Genomic DNA, 13,773 nt, shown 5'->3' on the forward strand with positions numbered 1-13,773 from the left:
TTTCAATTTCTATGTTTAATATTCGCATACCATCACCGACAATTAAATGATAAATATGACAAATACATCTAACATGGAAAATATTAGTAAATGCAGGATTTAGTGTTGTTGTAAGCATGCCTATAGCACTGGTGTTACTAGAAGCATTATCCATTGAAATTGCCATTATTTTATCGCTAAAGCAAAAATATCTACAAATATCTGCAACAGTGTTAGCTATAAACTTACCTGTGTGACGCGAATTAATTATTCTATATGCAATTATGCGTTTTTGCATTATCCATTCCTCATCTATCCAATGACTTGTAACAGTTAGGTAATCACAATCATTACCACTTCTACCAATATCAGTAGTAATAGAAATCCGATTAGGTATATGAGTAAATAAATAACGCAAATATTGTTCATATTCATGTTTGAATTTATAAATATCACTCTTAACTGTTGCGCGAGGCCAACCTTTATAAGTAGGATTAAACACTCTTCTAATATAATGAACCCAATTAGGATTAGAAGCAAAAGTATAAGGTAAGCACATAACAGTAATCATCTTTGCTAATTCTTCACGATCTCTATTTGGATCGTAATATAAAATACCTCCAGTGACAGTGTTAATTCCTGGTTGAACTAGATTTGAACCTGTACTAGGGTTAACCGCAGAATCTACACTTGTCCCCTCTAGATGCGCTTTCATTTGAAAAAATCTAGCCTTATCTCTAGGGTGTGTTTTTATGTGCCTAGTCAAACTACCTGTGCCGCTACGGTCTCCTACATATTTATGCGACATTAATTTCCCACAAGTTTTACACTTAGCCTTATTTTTTTCTCTTACTTGAGTAAAAAAATTCCAAACTAATGATGTTTCTAAGCGTTTAGCAGGTTCTCTATTAAAAGTAGGAGTTTCTACAGGTGGGTCGACCGGTGCATCACTTGGGTTATTAAGAGGACTAGTAGGTGTATCATCTAAATCCGGTGCTTGAGTTTCATCATCATCCTCATTTTCCTCATTATTTTCTAAGATGGTTTCATTAGGATAAAGAGCATTCATAATTTCATCATCTAATCTATCACCTGGTGCAACATTATGATAAAATTCACTATCGGTAAATTGAAAACAAGGGTGATCACTATCAAGAATTACGGAAGGAGGAGGACGTCTAGGTTGGCGACTACTTTCAACTTGCTTATCTTTTCTAGGTCGGGGAGCCGGGGGAAGGGTAGTTGGTTGGCCACTACTTTCACCGGTTTTATCTTTTCCTTTACCAAACATTTTTTTCAAAGTAAATGCCATATTAATTATAATTATGCAAACTAAACCACACAAAAATATATTCTAAAAACGTAAGAGTTGAAACGAGTTTACCGGATTGCCGAACAACTTCTTGAAAATTGAAAATCGTTGAACACTTGAAAACTTCAATTCAACAACTTCACAATTTTTCACGAAATTTCAACAATAAATTAAGTAATTGTAGTAGAGAGATTGAGAGATATTGATGAATTGGTGAATAAAAATGAAAGAATGAGGGGGTATTTATAGTTGAGAAATGGGAAAAAGTGTAATTATATAAAGTTTGGGGTTAAAATAAAGTTTGGGGGCCAAATGGCCATTTTTTTAACTTAAAAAACGGTCATATTTTCAGCCCAAACGGCTAGATTTTAAATATGGCCGTTGGAGATTTTTTTTTTTTTTTTGAAAAATAGCCGTTGGGCCCGCCAGGACCGGCCCAGGCCCGCCTGCCGGTCCCGGGCTAAACGGTCCCGGGCTCGTGGGCTCAACCATGGAGACCAGCCCGTGACGGGCTCAGGAGGCCCACCAAGACCGGCCCACCCAGGACCGGCCCACCAGGCCCGTTAGGACCGCGGGCCCGGTCCGGTCCGGTTCAGGCCCGACCCACCGAGCAGCATTAGCTCCGTTAGATGATTTTGGACTTGGGAGCGCATCCGGAATGTAATATGGAGGTCCATGGTCGAATTTGGCTTGAATTGGCGAAATTGAAATTTGGGTGATTTTGGTCGGTAGTGAAATTTTTTGATATCGTGGTCGAAATTGGGTTCCGGAAGTGGGAGTAGGTTAGTAGAGTCATTTGTGATGTGTGTGCAAAATTTCAGGTCATTTGGACGAGGCTTGGTCGATTTCGGCATCGTTTGCGGGAATTGGAAGTTTACAAGTTCGTAGGCTTGAATCCGAGGGTAATTTGATATTTTGGTATTATTTTGAGTGTTCGGAAGATTTGCCTAAGTTAGTTTGTTGATATGTGACTTATTGGGATTTTTGGTCGAGGTCCCGAGGGCTAAGGCTTGAATCCGAGGGTAATTCATGATTTTATTAAAAATCATACAAATACTTCATATATGTATATTATTATAAAAGCTTCTCATGATTTTAGAACATTTTTGTGGCTATAAAACTTCTCAATAAGGGTAAAATGAGTAAAACAAAAAATTTAAATTGCTTCAATAAATCCATTTATATATTATAAAAGCACAAATATTTTACACTAGTCTTTAAAGTTTAATTTTTATTTTATTTTTAGAAAAGACAATTCCATAGTGGGTAAAATTATAAAATTTAAAATTTTGCTTATAATAGAACTCTAAAATCAGCCCAGATTTTAGAAAATCACTGCCATTACATAGGAGATGCATACCTTATTCATAATGTATTTGAATTTGCACTCAAATCATATTCATTGAACTTCAAATATGATAATAAGAAAGAAAGGTAAGAAAATTTGGCTCTCGATTACAAAGCAAAAATTACTTATCTTCAGTTTTCTCTTAGTACGTAACGAAGTACACAAAATTAGACTAAAAGAATAGTAAACTAAAAGACATATGAAATACAGTAAAGCTAGACTGAGATAAAATTCTAATTGAACTTAAATCACACGATTGTTTGGCTTTATGTGTGCGAAAGAATCCTAATACCTGTCAATAGCTTTTCCAATTCAAGTTTGAATGTCGTCTACCAATTAAATATTGAATACTAGAATCTTGTGCAAGTCTGATCTTTTAAATCAAGTTGCTTAGGGTTTCAAGTATGAACGTTGACAATGTCGTACGTGCACAAGCGGGGCGGATCCAGCCCTTTGGTTCCGGGTTCATCTGAATTTGCTGTTTTTGATGCGGTTAAAATTGTAACAAAAAGTAAATATGAACTTTTAATTTTGAAAATATAATGGATTTAAAGCTAAAACCCTAAAGGTTGAATCCATAAGTTTAAATTCTGGATCCGCCTCTCTCCATAAGCTATAAATGTTTTTACATGAGACACAATTAAAATTCTAATATGGACATTTAAGAATTAATCTCTTACAAAAAACTACTTGCATGTTATTTAAGTATAGTTTCACAGATCTCTCTCCAAGTTTGGCTTGTAACACTAATATTCTTCCATGCAATTTACAATATGAAGTTTGTCTCCCTTATTTTTATTTCTTAGCTTAATAATTATTTTAAATTATTTGTAATTAAGGAACAATTAATATTTAAAGTCTACTATGATTTGGCTAAAGATACGTATCATATTTATTTCTATGACTAATAAAGACTTTCTAGGAAAAGTAAGTCAATGAGTATAGTTCAAATCCGTTAATAATAAATAACTGGGGCAATATACCAAATCTGAGAATGATTGAAGGTGATCTGGATTGATTTGGAGTTAAAATTCGTAATAGAAGTCGAGTTTAAAATTTTCTCTACGACACATGTATCTCACAACGATATATATATATATATATATATGTATGTATGTATGTATGTATATAGGAGATACATATTTGATATGAATGTGATACATAAGTAATACACGAAAGATACACAGTATGATATACATCTCATCTTCTACTTTGAATTTTCAATTTAAACTATCTCAAATCTCCACCAAATCGTTCCAAAATTGAGATTCGAACTCATTAAAAAATCACCAACATAATTCAATAATACCCAATAAAAAAATTACAATTACACAAATTTTATATTTTTAACCCGAGCTTCAATTTTCTTCATTGGCTTTAATGAGTCTTCCTCACAAACGCACAAAAGTGTTTAGCCACAAAAAGGATTTAGGGCTAATATTGGTAGCATCTAGCATGTTACAAGTAATTGAATAATATTGTTAGTATTTTATAAATTGGCTAATATTCGTAGTATTTTTGCTCTGAAAGACCAAACTGGATAGTTTTCTTTATAAAAAAATTAAGTTGCTTTGATCTGGTTTGTAAATTTGACGAACCGACAAAATTAACTGAGCTGTCTTTGACTAACCTTAACAAAGAATTTATATGATCCACCAACCAAAATTCAAGATTTGAAGAATCCAATTTCTCACTGGTAATAAATTTATATTAACTTTCTTTTTGGTAGGTACTTTATGAACGAGATATTATATAATGTTGTATATACATCGTAAAAAACTGATGTAAAATTCATAAAGTCTTTCTTTTGCTACAAAATATGGGCAAGGCTTCGACGACTGTGTTTTTGTTGGTTGTCTTCTTGATCGTTTCATGCGGTAAGCAGGGGCGGATCTAGTGCATAGATTATGGTTTTCCGGGAATCCAGTAACTCTTGCGTAGACCCTGTATTTATATTAAGAAATTCACCAAATATTAGTAAATATCTGATTGTGAATCCAGATATTATTGCATATTAATTTGAAATTATGGTAGGAACCCATAAGGCTCAAATCCTGGATCCGCCTCTGGCGGTAAGTCTATTTTTTTTCCATCCTTTATGAGGTGGAGCCAAAATTTAAAGTTTATGAGTTTTGAATACGCTTTGAAGTTACTGGGTTCTAAATTAATAATTTTTACATATTAAATGAATTATTTAAGACATATATAAAGCTTGAACTAAAATTATTGGGTTCGATTGAACCTGTTCCCTCAATACTAGCTCCGCCTCTGCATTCGACAATTTATTTAATTAGGTTTTATAGCTAGGAAATAGGAATTATGTTTAAGTAAGATACTAACGAATTTTGTGATTTTCAGATATGGTGACAAGTCGAAGGACATGTAAGACAACACAAGATTGTCAAATGGAACGTAAGAATGTGTTTCCAAGTTGTTATTGTGTTGATGGAGTTTGTGTATGCAAAGGACTGAAGACATACTCCATTGATGGTGAAGGAAATAGTGGTTTAGTTGGCAATAATCTTCATAGTTAATCCTATCAATTATGTGGAGTTTGCTCATTAATGTCTCATATGTTGATGAAGACTGTGATTAAAGGAGTATCGCAATATAAGATAATGGTTACTAGACAAATTAGTTGATTGCAACATGATCTGAAATTATTGCATGCTTGACAAATTAAAATTAAGGAAAATAAAAATAAGGGGAGAAATTCAAAAATAACCATATTTACAATTGTGGTCATTCAAAAATGTGAAAATGGCGCGTAGTAGCCACTAATTAGGTGTCTTTAATTTTTATCCACTAATTATAATGCTCAGCAAATATAGCCACTACTAATAGGAAAAAGACAGTTTTACCCTTTCTTCAATGCATATATTACCCAAACCCTTTTTTTTCATTTAGAAGAGGAAGATTTGAGAGCGAATCTTTCAGGGCAAGCTTCGTGTGTTCTCAGCATCTGTATCATCCTCGCATGCAAAGGAGCTGCGGTTAATCTTTCTCCTTCTTCATCTTCTCTGTCATCTTCTCTGAATCGATCGATCGAATTGGTAGTTTTTTTTTGTTTAATGCATTTTTGTGTTTCTATATGTGTAATCGCGATCAATGTCGTGTCAAGTATGTGTGAAATTTCAAAGATGATCATTATAAGTTGATTCAGTGTCGGAGAAGTAGCGTATTTTTTTGATGTTGTTACTCAGGAATTTTTGGTGTTGAAATGTGAAATGTATTTGTGGTTGATTCAATATATTTGATTAGGTAAGGACATTTCATAAAAATAGTCGTATAAATTCATAAGCTTACCGTGTTTATGAATTTTTAGTTAACTGTGTTCATGAAAGATAAGGACCAAACGACATTAACTTTTGAAGTTGGAACTCAAAGTTAAGGACTGAGTGTTCTTAACTTTTGCACTTGAAACTTGAAGTTAAGGAGCAAGTGTCCTTAACTTTGGAACTTGAAAGTTGAAGTTCAGGACTAAATGTGCTTAACTTGAAACTATAAGTTAAGGACTGCCTGTCCTTAACTTTTTTTAACTTGAAACTTGAAGTTAAGGACCAAGCGTCCTTAACTTTTGAACTTGAAACTATAAGTTAAGGACTGCCTATTCACCTTTTTAACTTGTAACTCTAAGTTAAGGACTAAGTGTCCTTAACTTTTAAACTTGGAATTCAAAGTTAAGGACTGTCTGTCCTTAATTTTTTTTAGCTTGAAACTTGAAGTTAAGGACTGATAATAGGCGAAATCTAGGTGATTTAGCTATTGTTTATGCATCCGTTTGATTATATTCCGATGACATATTATGGTTAATTGATGAAAAATAGGCTCTAATTGTAATATGTATACATTGCAGGATGAGGAGCCTAAATGATGCTTTCAAGAGGAGATTGGAATGATTTATGAGCAAGAACAACCCCTAGGAGTCGAATGTGCGCAAGGGCGAGACGGAAAAATGGACAAAATCGAGCTACTGTAGCGCGCGAACTACTGCGCGAAGTTTGGAACTTCGCGCAATAGTTCGCGAGTGTTTCTGCCTGGAAGCCAAGATAAGCGCGCGAACTATCGCGCGAACTCCATACTTCGCGCAATAGTTCGCGCACTACCGACCCGGAGAGACTTTATTTAGGGGTAAAATTGGAATTCCTTCTTAATCCCACTCAACTTACATAAAGCAAAAACTCCATTATTGAAGGGAGATTAGATCTTAGAGGGAGAAATAGTTTTAGAGAGAGGAACTTTTTGAGGAGCTTCATCTTGGAGCTAAGAAAGGAGAAGAAGAACAACATCTTGGAGCAAGGATTCAAAAAGTTCTTCTAAACTTTCTTCTATTTGTTTGTTAATATTATGTTTAAAACTTTTATTGTTGATTTTTGTGTGAATATGAGTAGCTAAATACTCTAGTATTCTTGGGTCATGGATGTTAGATAATTATATTACTTGAAGCTTAGACTGATGATCTTGAATTTATCGTTATGGGTTGTTTATTTGATTCTGCTTCTAATTATTTTATTGCGTAGCTAACAGTGAAATATTATTTACGAATCTTGAATTAAACTTGAAAAAGGAAATTCTTGATTGCATATAGAATCAAATAGAGCAAGATCCGAATCCTGGGCATCAGGTGAAAGATTCGCAATTAAGATAGAACTATACTTAATTGCCTTGCTTGGTTGAGAAATAGGATTTGTAAATGCATTTGAGTTAATATTAATACCATAGAAATATAGGTATTAATTTAACTTGAATAGATGCATAAGAACTCGAAAGATTCTTATGAATATTATTAACCCTATAATCAATAACCTGGATAATTCAATAAATCCATCTTAAGCTAAAATAGTAGCATAATTTCTAGCAAGTCCATGACCCGAGAATATATTTATCCAAATTGTTATAAAAAATATTGTGTAATTGGTGTAGTAATTTTGTATTGAATTATTGTTTAATTACTAGGTAAATTGTAAATTAGTTCTTTATATATTTTGTGATAATTTAGCTTGAATTGATAATTGTTTGAGTCTACAACAGTCGAGAAGTTGATCACAATTCCTCGTGGGAACGATACTCTACACACTACTCTATTACTTGTCGATAGTGTACACTTGCGTGAGTGTTTTGGTCGCAACAAGGACCAAGTATCCTTAACTTTTGAACTTGAAACTATAAGTTAAGGACTGCATATTCACCTCTTTAACTTGTAACTCTAAGTTAAGGACTAAGTGTCCTTAACTTTTAAACATGGAATTCAAAGTTAAGGACTGTCTGTCCTTAACTTTTTAACTTGAAACTTGAAGTTAAGGACCAAGTCCCTCCAAGTAACTGTAAGTCCTAATCTTTATTTTCTTTTTCCATCTTTGTAGTGTAATAATGGAAGGAGATCGTGTGTTCAAATTTGATGTTTGGCGTAATTTTATGGTGTATTGGAAAGGAGATTTACAGTATAAGGAAACAATCAAAAGTTTTTGTCAAACAGGCAGTGGAAGAAGTTGAGAGATTGTATTTTTGGCAACTTCTTCCGATTACAAAGTGTGAAGTTCTGTGGTAAACTTATTCACTGTATTTTGCTTTCAGAAATTGTAAATAATGACCCTGATTTGATGACATTCAAGGTTTTTGACCGTGAAATTAAGTTTACACGTAACATATTTCATATAATTACTGGTTTGAAGTGTTATTCCTCACCGAACATCAAAAGTTTACATGAAAAAGAGAATAGGCTTTCGAAAGTTTATTTCCCCGGAAAGGATAGAGTTGAGTTGGGTGATTTGTTTAATTTTATTACTAGTCACCCATATGGTACAACTACAGCATTTGTAGGCAGCGATGATGATGCTGTGAAGTTGGCAATAATTTATTTTATTGAATCTGTTTTGATGGGCAAGCGGAAGAATAGGAATGTGTCCGAGCAGATAATGAAAATTGTAGACGATGATGAACTCTGCTCTTCTTTCAACTGGGGCTCTCTTTCTTATGAAACATTATTAAAATCATTGAAGAGTTGTTTGAAGCTGAATGAGACTCAGAAAGAGAAATACAAAGATAAAGACAAGGATAACTACACTATACTTGGCTTTCCTTTTGCCTTTTGTGTTTGGATTATGGAAGTAATTCCTATTTTCCAAGAAAAATAATTTGTGAACTTCCATGAATCTGGTTATCCTCGGATGTTATGTTATTCGAAAATAAAATCTCCACAGTTTGATTCTCTGTGTAAAAAATACTTCCATAATGAAAATGTAAGTCAATCTAATTACTAGCTATTTTTTGTTTATTTATTTTAGTTCTGAAAACTTATGTTTATTTTTTGTTATATAATAGTTGTATAAGTTGATCGAGGTATCACCATTTATTCCTGTTGAAGAAGATACAGAGCCTCTTAGTATGGAGGAGCCAATTTCTCAAGATCAAAGCTCAATGCCTTCTTCCACACAATTTGATGAAGTCATGCTTAAGGAAATTTTTAAAGTAGGTTTTCTGCCTTTGAATAGTATTTGTTTTTTATTTGATTATTTTTTGCTTACAAGACTTTTTTGTTTTTATGTTTTTTGATTTTAGAGATGCACATCTAGATGATGAAACTGAGAACGTCACTGATATTGGGAAAGGTTAGATATAGATTTTGAAATTTTTTTCATTGAAATTTATATTCAATAGCGTAATACATATAAACGTTTTTGTGATTACAAATATTTGTAAAATCTATTGATGGAGTGGAAGTTCAAGATGTAGGAGAATATCAAGACCAGGAAAATCCAAAAGAGACAGGAGTAACAGAAAAAATTTGTAAATGTGGATTGCAATCTCAGGAGAATTTAGAAAGTCCATTGGGAACAAGTGTCAGTGAGATTGTATGCAAATACTTAGAAGGAACATATGATCTGTCTACACCTCTATCATATAAAGAAAAATTTGGAGTTCAAACTTGTGCCAATCAAGGTTAGATAAAATTTTCATGATATATTGAATGTTAGTTTTAATGAATTATTAGAATGGATATTAATTGCGTAGCGTTACAGAATCTTTTAAAGCTGCAAGGGAAGAAGCTGGAGAGAAGTATCAAGAGAAAAATGGAGTACAATCTCAAGAGAAAAGTGAAGATAATGATGTAATTGGGATGATCTTGACCATTGCAAACGGTTAGACAGTATTTTTTTTAAATTTTATAAATTGTTTGTTTTAATCAAAGATTAGTGACAAGTATTAATTGTATTAGGTGTTGTAAATATTTTGTAGAATCTTGTGAACTTGCAACTGAAGAACATGGAGAACAATTACAAGATAAAGAAAATGTGCAGCTGGAAGATAAAGAAAATGATGCAAGCAATATTTTAGCTGAATTGTCTCTTGAAAAAACACAAGAAGGCAGTATGAACAAGACAGGTAATGATTGTATCCTAAATATTATATTCATAATTGAAATTCTGTCTCTTCATTTGATGACTTGCATCAAACTAATATATTTATATAGTGTTGCCTGCAGAGGAAAATAATGATGAAGATCTTAACCAATATATGAGGAAAAAAAGAGATATAGTATTGGTTATGATGGTCCGTCATTTTCTATTCTTACTCCTACTCCTCCAAGTACACAAATGAGCATTGATGGGGGTTTTGCCTATGGAGGTTGAAGGAAATGTTGAAGAAGAGCTTGGTCGAGGTAAAAGGAACAAGGAGCTTAGTTGGCAGTTGAAATCTCCTTTTGATCAGGAAAGAAAAAAAAAGGAATATCGATGGCAGACAATCAAAATACTCCCAAGATTTCAGGCTGGATAAAATCAACATATACTCGTAGGTGTATATTTCATTATTCCACAGATGATGCAAAATTATTGAAGAAATTCATTTTGTGGTTGGGCAAGGAGAAAAGGAGAGGTCGCAAAAAAGAGTAAGTCCCTTAATGTATTTCAGTATTGATATTGAAATTGCTAAAGTTAAGTGTCCTTAACTTCTGTGATTGTAAGTCTAAGTTTAGGACCAAGTGTCCTTAACTTTTGAATTTGAAAATCAAAGTTAAGGAGCTACTGTCCTTAACTTTTCAACTTGGAAATCAAAGTTCAGGACTAAGTGTCCTGAACTTTTGAACTTGTAAGTCAAAGTTTAGGACTATGTGCCCTTACATTTCTAACATGTAATTCAAAGTTAAGGACTGCCTGTCCTTAACTTTTGAACCTGCAAGTTAAACTTAAGGACTGTTGTCCTTAACTTTTGAACTTGATACTCAAAGTTAAGGACATACAGTCCTTAAGTTTTGAACTTTGAACTCAAAGTTAAGGACAAAGTGTCCTAACTTTTAAACTTGTAAGTTTAAGTTAAGGACCATGTGTCCTTAACTTTTGAACTTGAAACTCAAACTTCAGGGTCAAGTGTCCTTAGCTTTTGAACTTGTAATTCAAATTTAAGGACTACCTGTCCTTAATTTTTTAACTTGAAAGGCTAAGTTCAGGACTAACTTCTAACTTTGATATTTTTAAAATTTTCGGGGGACAAACTGATATATATGCTGATGAGAATGGTGTGAGAAAGAATCCATACAAATTTTATCATCAAAAAATCAGTAGCAAAATGTTCTTCATTGAGCTTTCAGATAGTAGCTTTGTACTTGATAATAAGGTTAGATAATTTGCAAGGCATTTATTTTCTTTATTCTTAATTTATCATTTTTAATTATTTTATGACTGATGGATTTTTTTTATTTTTTGTCTTTTTATGAAGCATATTGACATTGCCCTATATTATCTGAGAAAGAAGGAATACTACCACCCTTGCGACCATTCTTTTCGTTGCATAACTACTGATATTCTTTTTGATAACTATATGGTGCTTGTGTATAAAGATTTCAGTGAAGATGCTACTGGTGACTTTTGGTGTGCTGGTGATAATCAGTTATTTCTGACACCATATGTGTGGGGGCAGTCGTAGATGTGGAATTGCTTGGACAAAGGTTGACAAAATCTTTTTTCCGTGTCGGCTTCCTTCAGAAGATGATAATGCTGTGACACACTTTCTTTTGGGGGTATTGGACTTGAATCAGAAAAAGATTGATGTATACGATTCCTTATATAGTGAGTCATATGATGCAGGAATGAATCACATGGAAATGTATGCACGTATGATCCCCAACTTGCTAAAGTTCTCACAGTTTGACAAACATCACAAGTCTTTTGAAAATGCCTTCAACAAATTTGATATTCAGTGGCAAAGATCACTACACCAAACTGGATCGTATGTGTTGTTATTTGTTATATTATTTATATGTACTTTAAGTTTATTGTTTAATTCACTGCATATCTTACATTTTTCCTTAGGACTGATTGTGGTGCATTCCTGATCAAGTATGTGGAGTTGTTGATGATTGGAAAGAATGTGGAGAAATTCCAACCTGAAGACATAAAAGACTTTAGAAAAGAACTTGTCGCAAATCTTTGGGCACATGGTGAGTGGAAAAGAAATTCTGGTTATGATACACCACCAAAAAATGTTGGCGATGACTATGAGAGTGAAAATGAAACTTGTTGTCCAAAGGAGTTGTAGTTTAGTTGTAAAGAAAGTTAGTTGTGATTGATCTTTTGTATAAAATTTCTCTAAAGAATCCATATGAATTCTGCAAGTTCAGAAAACTTCTGAAATATTTTGTAAATTCCTCAAAATGCACTTATATTTTGTTTGCGTAGAAAATGTTTTTGTCACAGCTATGCAAAATTATAATTTCAGAAGTAATATCAAGGCATCATGTCATTAATTTCTTTTTTTCTCTCAAGTGTTGATTTGTCCATGGAGTTTGTTAGTATTAGTTCATGAATAAGTGTAATTGAACTTCAAATTGAAAGTTAAGGACCAAGTGTACTTAAATTTTGAACTTTGAACACAAAGTTAAGGACTGCATGTCCTGAACTTTTGAACCCACATTTCAAACTTAAGGACCCATGTCCTTAACTTTTGAACCCGCATGTCAAACTTAAGGACTCATGTCCTTAACTTTACAAAAGTTAAGGACAAACAGTCAATAACCTTTGAACTTTGAACTCAAAGTTAAGGACTGCCCGTCCTTAACTTTTGAACGTAAAATTCAAACTTAAGGACTGTCTGTCCATAACTTTTGAACTTGAAACTCAAAGTTAAGGACAAACAGTCCTTAACTTTTGAACTTTGAACTATAAGTTAAGGACTGCTTGTCCTTAACTTTTGAACCCGTAACTCAAAGTTAAAGACTGTTTGTCATTAACTTTTGAACTTGAAACTCAAAGTTAAGGACAGACAGTCATTAAGTTTTGAACTTTGAACTATAAGTTAAGGACTGCGTGTTCTTAACTTTTGAACCTGTAACTCAAAGTTAAGGACACACATGTCCTTAACGTTTGAACCCGCATGTCAAACTTAAGGACTCCCGTCCTTAACTTTTGTAAAGTTAAGGACAAATAGTCAATAACCTTTGAACTTTTAACTCAAAGTTAAGGACTGCCTGTCCTTAACTTTTGAACGTAAAATTCAAACTTAAGGACTGTGTGTCCATAACTTTTGAACTTGAAAGTCAAAGTTAAGGACAAACAACCTTTAACTTTTGAACTTTGAACTATAAGTTAAGGATTGCGTGTCCTTAACTTTTGAACCTGTAACTCAAAGTTAAGGACTGTCTGCCCTTAACTTTTGAACCTGTAACTCAAAGTTAAGGACTGCATGTCCTTAACTTTTCAACCTGTAACTTTTAATGTTTGAACTCAAAAGAAATAAAAAGAAGGTAAGCAGAAAGAATTTTTGTAAATTCAGACATCTGCTCAAATAAGAATAATCTAAATGAATCCAATTTATAGCAAAAACGTAAAAGAGTCGATAAACATAAGTGGATATATATATATTATTCTCTATGTTTTCTTGAAAATGGATGGACTGCCGGAGAATATATACAAATTGTTCTATTATGACCAATTCTTCTGCAACGACCACATTTGAAAGTTATTTTTGATGACTCTGTAGCTGGAATGTGCCTTTTCTTCTGCCTTCTACCTGGTGGCACTTTGAAATCTGGAGGTTTAAGAATTTGTGACTTAACACTCTCTGGTACAATCCAAGAATCAGTATGTCCTATAGGATGTATTTGTAATTCATATGTTTTCAGCCAAGATTCCTTTAAGTA

The sequence above is a fragment of the Nicotiana sylvestris genome, chromosome 10 (genome assembly GCF_000393655.2).
Source record: "Nicotiana sylvestris chromosome 10, ASM39365v2, whole genome shotgun sequence".
In the NCBI taxonomy this organism is placed as follows: domain Eukaryota; kingdom Viridiplantae; phylum Streptophyta; class Magnoliopsida; order Solanales; family Solanaceae; genus Nicotiana; species Nicotiana sylvestris.